This window comes from Halichoeres trimaculatus, unplaced genomic scaffold (genome assembly GCF_033239565.1).
Source record: "Halichoeres trimaculatus isolate MK-OKI-2021-1 unplaced genomic scaffold, fHalTri1.1 fHalTri1_scaffold_15, whole genome shotgun sequence".
Lineage (NCBI taxonomy): Eukaryota > Metazoa > Chordata > Actinopteri > Labriformes > Labridae > Halichoeres > Halichoeres trimaculatus.
The window spans coordinates 17655463-17665064 of NW_027437193.1; positions in this window are offsets into that span (position 1 = coordinate 17655463).

Here is a 9602-nt window from a genome sequence, read left to right on the forward strand (position 1 = left end):
AGGTTCTTTTGAAGATCTCATGTTCTTGTTTCATCATATTCAAATTGGCATATGTAAAGTGTTTTTCCTGTATGTGATAAAGTTGTGAGTGAAAACCTTGCTTGCGATGCAGTTTTCCGGACAAATCTCCAAACAAGAAGCAACGATGACTGATCCTCTATGAGTAATACTTACTTACTCGACAATTCCATCATGCAGCCCCACTTAGAGTGAATAAATAAGAATAGAATAGAATCAAATAGAATAGAACAGCAATCAAGAAAACAAAAGTAAGTAAGTGTATAGAAAGTGCAAAAAAGGTCCATAAGAAAATATATGATGACAGCTTGCCCATCATTCTCCAGTTCAGCCAGCCTTCACCTCCACAGGGTCCAGGACTGAGCTTCTTCAACAGTCTGTTCAGTCTCTGTCTACTAGATCCTGTCTGCTCTCAACAGGTGAAGCTCTTCCAATGTGGCGTTGGTGTCTGATATTAGCTCTGTTAGCCATGTTTAGGAATATCATGATGCTACTCTGCCCTCTGGTATTCCCTCTGTTGCTGGGTTAGCACAGCTAGCTCCTCCATCTTATTGGAGATAGATCTTATGTTCCCAATAACGATGGATGGAAGGACAGGTCCATGTTGTCACTTCTTAGCTCACACCTGAGAACCAGCATGTTGTTCTCACCTCCTTCTCCTCACCTTGTGGGAAGACATCAGGCCTTACACCAGTTAGCATTGTCATGCTACAGGCTGCTAACAGCTGAGTTCACATGTAAACAATGCCGCCATGGTTACATGTAGGATCTCCAGACAAACACAGGAGAAAAAGTAGTAAAAATATCTCTGAAGCCACAAAAAGTTTGGTGTCCAAGACCAACAAATGAGCCATACAAAGTAATGATCAACTCCAAATACAAATAATACAAAAAAGAGATGAAAAATTACATGAAACGGACAAAGAAGAGAGAGCTGCTGCAAAAGGCAGCCATAGCTGACAGGGCAACGGACCATTTCTGTAGAAAGATTTAAAAGGTACAATTTTCTACTCTGCTGCCCCAGGCTGCAGACCCTCAGGGGTCCCAGGAGTCCCACGTTTATACTGTAGCAATCACATCATGTTAATTTGATTATGAGATAGTATATGATAAAATGCAGGGGTTTCATGTGGCTTTGTTTTCTTATCTAATCCTGGGACCACGTTATAAGGAAGCCTTTGAGTCACAATCTAATTTCAGACCCTAAAATAGTACTATTACTACCCTAAAATAGGGAAAAAACATAGAATATGTTAGCCTAATACACGAATTAGTGCACAATGTGAAACCTACTTTACACCAAATCCTCACAGTGGGTTATCTTTAAGGTGAGGTGTTTCCTAAATATTTTACTGCTGCTGCCTCAAATTCTGCTTTTTCATAAGTTAATCATGGATATGAAGCAACAGTACAGAATGTGTGTGGATTTTTAAACCGCTACATGTTCATATGTTGTAAAAATCCCTGAATCTGTCTGTAAATTGATCAAAACAGTCACTCCTGAAAGTAGCATGAGAGATTCACAAGAACTTAACGAGATCCTCACAAGATGATGATCTCACTGGGATCTCTTAACTTGTTCATGATACATTGGAGGGGTGGACCTCAAACCCCAAGGTCTGCCCGTAGCTCTGTCCCTGGAGAGCTATGGGCACCAGAGGGAACGGGGTCTGTGGAGGAAAGAGCCTTAAAGAGACGGCAGCGGGGAAAAAAAATTGAAAGTCTGAAACACCAGGGTGTGAAAATTGGGATTTTGTTTTTGGCAATAAATTATGAAAAGCTACTACAAGGTATCCCCTCTTTAATATTAGTGACAACACATGCTTTTCTATTACAGAATGATCAATCGATTGCATAGAAATGGTTCATCAGTAGGTTTATTGTCATAGATTTTTACACCATACTTTTGTTTTCAAAATGTTATTTAAATTCAGCGACAGCGTGACAAGTAAGCACATTGTTTACCATTTCATTTTTTCTATCATGTTGGAATGAATTCTGATGGCATATTTAACAAATCCAAGGACCAATTACATTTATTTCCACCCACATATCTGCACACACACACACACACACACACACATTTAGAAATTCAACCACCCACGCTCGAATATGGTCTCGTATATCACTGTTCCATAATGTGCAGGTGTGCTTTGTTTTCACACACATTTCCAGCAGGCGTCTGCTGCTCCGAGGCCAATGAGATGTGGCTTTCCAAGAGTGGAGAGTAACACACACACACTCACACACACACACACACACACACACACACACACACACACACACACACACACACACACACACACACTGACACACACTCCTACACAACTACCTATACTTTCTCTGGAGATGGGAGTCATGTCCTGAAGACAATGAGAAACAGAAGTAGATCTGTGCAGCTGGAGAAAGGAAAGTGAAAAACACGGCTTCACCGGTGTGAAGACACTAAATAGATTAACAATGTATGTGTGTGTGTGTGTGTGTGTGTGTGTGTGTGTGTGTGTGTGTGTGTCTCCAACACATGACATCTTGTCTTGCAGAGTCCTGCCAAACAAGGCGTTGACATCCTCTAAACACATTTTCCTCAACATTAACACTCCACCTGATCACTCAATCACTGGAAGACAGTGGAACAAATACACTTACCCGTCTTCTTTCTCCCCCCTTCATTATTATTTTACATTGACAGATCAAATTTCAGTTCATTTTGGTCTGCACATCTGTGGTTCTGAGTCGAGCTGTTGTACTGTGCACTACAATAAAAGCTGGAAATACAAAGACAATGGGTTGAATGAAGCAGTCAATTGCCAGGTTAACATGCAGACCTTTTTTTCATTCTGATGAAAATCATTCCAATGAAGAGCTCAGGTGAACTGTTTACATGTGAAGTGATCTATTCCAAGCTGATGTTTACATGTGCCACAACATTTAAAGGTCCCATACTATGTCACAAATCACTTTATTTTTAGTTGTCTTTTCGTGAAATTTGTGGGTCTTTGGCTTTCCTCCCAGCCCACAAAATGTGATATTTAATGACAAAACCTGTACTTAGTAGAGCTTGTGTTGTGAGTGTAAAAATCCTGACCTAAAATGAGAGAAATCTCTCCAGCAGCGGGGAGGAGGATGCCGAAGTTGAAAAGCCATCACTGCTCTGTTTTTGGCTGTAAACAGCCACATAGTTCCATGCACAAGCTTCCCATCTCTGAAGACAAGTCGAAGTGGCTAGAGTTCATTTATCAAGGAAATGGGCCAGCTACACTCAGTAAAACTGTGCATGTGTGTGCTAGTCACTTCACAGCCCACTGCTTTTCCAACTTTGGACAGTACAACAAAGGGCTACCGAATAGACTAGTCCTGAATCCAGGCGCATTACCAACCATCCGCCAACAAACCTCAGACCCTGGAAATGTGAGTATTTGAAATGCTGTGTGCTGTGGAGCAGATGTAAGAGCTTTTCCTCAGTGTCCTCCCTGTCTCTGTGTTAGCTTCAGGATGTTAACTTTAGCTGCGGTTAGCCTGTTGTTTTAGCCTGTAATGTTACAGTAAACAGGCTTTGCTGTTTTCTAAACATTGTGCACTCAGAGCTTGTGGCGCCGTTCTTGGTGACGCGGAAGAGCGGGGTGGTATCAGCGGTGACTCATTTACATATTAAGGTCACGCCCACTGAATCAGACCATTCTGAACAGAGGGGCTATGAGAGTCTGGAGACTATGCTGCTGTGATTGATTTATTGGCTTTTTGGACCAAAACATGTTACTACCATTTCATGAAGACATCAATGATCCATATTAAACTGCAGAAAAGGAGCATAATATGGGACCTTTAAAGATAATAGCTGTTTTACAGACATGTGATACACACAGATCTATTTAAATATTACGTGATTTATCAAAGATTGAGGTAGTTTGTCTATAATGCAAAGTAGTAGCAATTGTTTTTACACTTTTATTAAAGCAACAGCTTGCTACTACTTCCCTTGTACTAGAAGCAATGAAGAAGGGAAGGCATACAGAAGAGGGCCTTTTAATTGGTGCTGTGCGATATTTGTCTGTTCTGCCCTTGCCTCCTCTGAAGACCAGAAAGCTATGGGTGAAGGTCTGCAGCAAAGACTGGTGGGAAAGAGTTGTACTTTTGGAGTTTACCAACCTTGAATGGAAGCAAAACCTTTGGGTGATGTGCTCTTCATTTACAAAATTGTGTGGACTGGCAGAGGGATTTATGGCTCCTGATGAAGTCACCGTCAGAGCACCTATGCCATGTATTATGCCTGTTGCTATTGTTTTGTATAGACTTGTTAGCTGTGCCTGGTCTCCAACCAATTCAGCATTCACAAAAGCACAGTGAAAAAGTTCACATACATGTTTTGTAAGGGCATGTTTAAAGGACCAATCCAAGAACTCACGTGAATGCCCAATGAAGAGGAAGCCTCAGAAATTGCCAGGCGATTTGAGGTAGCGCATTTTATTCCTCACATCATGGGATTGATGGATTTTTACGTCAAGACAGATCATGCACAGACAGAATCTGGCCCGACAACTTTCGGATTCACTGTTTACATGAAAGGATTTTACTTTTTTATCAGTTTGGGAAAACTATGTAATGAATTGGCCGGTTTATTCCAATTGAGGTGTTTATAAAGAGCATACTTATTCAGTTTGGGCTTCTAACCCAATTCTAATCAGAATATCAGAACATGTAAACCTGGCCAGTATGCTAACCTCCTCACCCCCATACCACAGACTAAGAACCACACCTTTGGGGACCACCTTTGCCTTCGCCGCCCCAACTCCCCTGAACTCTTTCCCTGCAGACATCCTGACTCACCTTATTCATTTAGAAATCAGTTTGAACCCTACATTTTCACGAAAGCCACAACTTGTGACCTCTACTTACTCCTTTACCTGTCATCGTTTCAAATCATCTGTCATTTTTGCTTCACTCTCCCTATCCATTTTGCTGAGGGCACTATATTTTCTTCACTGAAATGTAGGGGAAAAAAAGGACAAAAACTTACAAAGACAGTCAAGTTGGAATACTTTTATGATTCAGAGAAGTCACAGGTATTTTGTCAGGAGTGTCTCTGGTTGTGTTAAAATGACTTGTGTTTGGAAAAAAAAAAGTACAGCAGACTTGGTGATTGTTTGAATGTATCAAAGAGAAAAATATGTGTTTGAAACCATTTTAAAATTCATTTGTTTTTGAATTGCTTTAAAAAGAAAACAGCAAATTTTAACATTTGAATTCTTTTTTGGCAAATACTTGCTGTCAGTGAAAGAAATGTGCACATGTGTGAAGGCCCTTGTGTTATTGTGTTATTTGTCAGGGGCTGTTTCTATTTTTTCCAGGGAAAACAAAGATACTCATTTTTTTCCCCCTGACATCCAATTTCATCCACAATTCCCATCAAAGTCCTCTTTTTTGTGTCACCTTGGTTCCGCACACCCCCTGTGTTATTGGCATTGATTTCTTTCAACATGTCTCTGCTGAAGTCAACCTGCCTTTGTCCGTTTCCTTGAATGTGACAAAAGCTTCACAAACCATTAAACTGGTGTCACTTCAGTATCAAACAGTTTGTGCATCTTAAAGTGGAGCACAGTTTTCTGACATCTCTGTGAAGAGAAAGTAACTCACAAGGCCCCTATTATCCTCACCATACACATCAGCATACGGAAAAATTAAGCAAAACATACTGTGGGGCGCGACTTCCTGTCTCCAGAGTAATTTGGATCACTCAAGTGGCAACTCCTGGTCTTAAAACATATGAAGCCTATAAAATTGTTAAAAATGCAGTTCTGTGTGACAGCCCCCGCCTGTCAGTGGATCTCCAGCTTCCTAACTGATAGGACCCAGCAAGTGAGACTGGGGTCCATCATATCCAGCACTTGGACAGTAAACATCCCCCCTAACCCGAGGGGTGTATGCTCTCCCCACTGCTCTTCTTTCTCTACATGAATGACTGCACCTCAGGGGACCCCTCTGTGAAACTTCTGAAGTTTGTAGAAGACACCACCACCATCGGTCTCATCCAGGATGGTGATGAGGCTGCTTTCAGACAGGAAGTGGAACAGCTGGTCCTCCGGTGTGGTCAGAATAACCTGGAGCTGAACCTGCTCCAGACTGTGGAGACGGCAGTGGACTTCAGGAGAAACCATCCCTCTTCACCCCCTTACACTGGTCCAGGACCAAGAAGCAAGCTGGTTACATCCCTGCAGACCCTTCAACCCCTGGACACCAACTGTTTAAACTGCCCCCCTCTGGCCGGCATTACAGAGCTCTCTGTGTCAGGACATCTTGACACAGGAACAGAATCTTTCCCCAGGCCGTCACACTGATGAACAGTTAGCCTGCCATAAAACAATCATTCATTTACCTCTTGCAAAACTACAGCCTCTGTCTTCTTCTATTGTCTTCTATCTATTGCAAATAGCACATTGTTAATGTCTTATTCAGTGCAATATTTAACTTAAATGTGTATATTTTTATTGTCCTTTCTACAAAGTGAACTATTATTATTATTATTATTATTATTATTATTATTATTATTATTATTATTATTATTATCTTTTTTACCAGTTAAGATCAGTGTTTTTTTTTTTTCGTAATAAAATAAGTGTTTATTCACTAATAATTGACCAGAGAGAGTGAAAATCAAACCAGAGTCAGGTTCCTTGTATCCTTCAGGGATACCCGGCTCATAAAGGCTTTTCTGGTTCTTTAAGCGTCCACTCAGAGCTGATCACAAAGAGACCGGACACTACATACACATCAAGCAAAACAAGTTAATTTTCACAGCAAAACTAAACATATTTAAAAATCTGGTTCAAGAAACCAGTTTGGTCTGAACATCTCATTTGTCTGTAAGCACACTGTGGCAAGGATGAAATTTTCCCCCAACTCATTGTTTACTAAGTGATTAAAGTTACAAGTTACACCCATGTAGGGGCATAGATGACTTGAATAACAGCCAGACACCATGAGGTTATCTGTAATGAGCAAGGGGAAACCTCCGGTCTAATAATATGAGACAATGTGGAAGTGCAAAAACCTGCGTGTCTGCATGAGGCTGGCTGGCTGAAGTACTGGAAGTCACATACACACCAAGCCAAAAAAAAAGCTGTTTCATTGAAGAAATAAAAATATTTACAGCCTGATACAAAAAAAAAAAATCCAGAACTAAATTGCTAATTTTACTGTCAGCACACACTGTACGGGGGGCTTAGAAGATATGAAGTTTGTGAATTTGCCCAATCAGATGCACAGCTTAGCTCATGTGACTGTCAGGCAGTCTATAGCTGCACTCAAAGCTCCTGTCACTTCCAATATGGCTACGACAGCTGTTATTTTTGATGTGTGGGCAGCCTACCTTTGTGTTAAATAAATAGATAAATAAAACTGTATAAAATCTGACCATGCTTTAAAGCTAGAGCAGAACTGTGTGCACTGTTTTTGTCCAGCTGCAAACCCTTGCTTAGTCAAGTGAAATGTTTGAGAGACACATAGAAGTTAGTATATAGTATACATATAGTATATAGTTTTATAGTTTAGCCTACCACCTTACGTCCTGGGTTTAATCAGTTAGGAGTCTGTAAGACAATGAGGACAGAACTACCAGGATGATCCGGTCAGGATATTGTTGTGACTTGTTCTTGACACATGCAGCACATGACATTAGGTTGTCTGAGTCAGATAAATTCACACCCACTGGAAACACCCCGCTTAGTGGGGGTGAGGGCTGAGGCCTTGGAAGAGTGTGCAGTGGACGGTCAAGGATTTGACATCCCTTTTCAAACATGCAACAGACTCTGATGCAGAGCTATATGACAATACAAACAGCACACCATTGCTCAAAAGTCAGATGGATGGGTCAGCTTTTTTCAGAGTATTTTTTTTCTAGTCTTCCTGATTAGAGATGAAGTTAGCTGATTCAGACTTCAGTGCTCAAGCATCATGTATTGAAGCTGACAAAGGCCATTCTGAAATGCATGGAGTCAAATGTGTTTTACACATATTACAATGTATCCTCCTCGACTTCCCCCTTCTGTTCCTGAACTGAGTAAAGAAGCCTGTTGTCAGAGGGGCCCATCTAAGAAATGCTGCCTCACGAGGCAGGCTTTGGCACCCCTTATTAACGTCTGCAGAGCACCAGACCTGTCAGTCACATGAGCACCTCTGATTGGAACTTGTCATCTTGATAGCTTCTAATCTGTTCATTAGAAAGAAAAAAAAAATCACCCCTGTAAAGTGTGGCTGGAAATACTTTTTTTTTTGCTAGGAGAGAGGGGAAGTTATGGGAGTTATAACATGAGCGAAAGTGTGTTTTAATCTATTGGTGACTTTTCACATGTTTGGTGTGTACATGGTGCATTGTAGAGTGTTGAGTGCGTAGTGTAGTTTTTGTGTTTTGTACGTCAAAGCAGTGAGGCGATTCATGGCAGTAATTTTGTATAGTTCTATAGTGTTGACACCTGATGGTTTTGTAAATAGTTGTACAAAAATACCAGGCAATTTCCTGTTTTAATGAAAATAGTTAACAGTGTTGTTTACTAAATTTGTACATTAGCGTTTGAAATGTACTATTTATAGTTGCATTCTAAATTCTAACAAATTAATTGCTGCATGTTTGTGGTTTCCACATTGAAAAAATAAGACTTGAGTATCACTTGATATCGAGTGTTGCCATTCTGGTTCAATTATATGCATCAAAGCAACATCCCAAGGGCAAGTCAAAATATCAAGATATATATCGTATATGGTGACATGACCTAAAAATATTGAGATATGGATAGAATGCTTAATCGCCCAGCCCTATTCATGGTCTTATACTTCTTCTCCGGGTGAAATTTGCTCACACTGAACTCTGAGGCATATCTATACCTGCCAAGTCCAGCTGAATCAAACTGCAGACTGTTTGCAATCCCACGATCTATGTGTGTCTATGCCCAGTTTGTTTTCTGTCTGGCTAAGCTTACAGTCCGATTTCTTAAGCTGCTTGTAGATGTACTGACTGACTATGAGACCAAAGAGATACACCAGCCCCCGCTGACTATCTGCAGGATAGAACATAAATGCCATGTCTCCATGTTAAAACATGGAGCAAGTATAAAATTCAAGTAGATGTCTTATTTTTTTTCAAGGTATAGTTTCTGTATTTATTGCTGTTTCCTATCATGCTGATTTTTGTCCATGGTGCCATTTTTAGTGTGTGCAGAAGTTACCAAATGTAGTACCTATGTTTCTATAAAGGATCAAGTCCATAGTTAAAGATATTGTTCCTTCATTATGAGTCACTATTTACACTTCCCTCCACTGTCTTATGAGGTTACATTGTTCTTTTTTTTATTCTCATGTGTCTCATTATTCTTTTTTTTCCCAACAGTTGAGGTTTTTCCAGTCACTAAAAGGAAAACGGTTATGTAATGCTCATGCTGTTTCTGTCTTTCCAGGAGAAAAAAAAGGAGAAACTGGCCCTGTCAAGTTGAGGGAACCTTGATAGGTTAGGATAAATTCATTCCAACCAGAAAAAAATAACTGGAGAAAGTGTTTCCATGGCAAACAAGTCAAATTGTTGATGCAGCAAAAAAGGC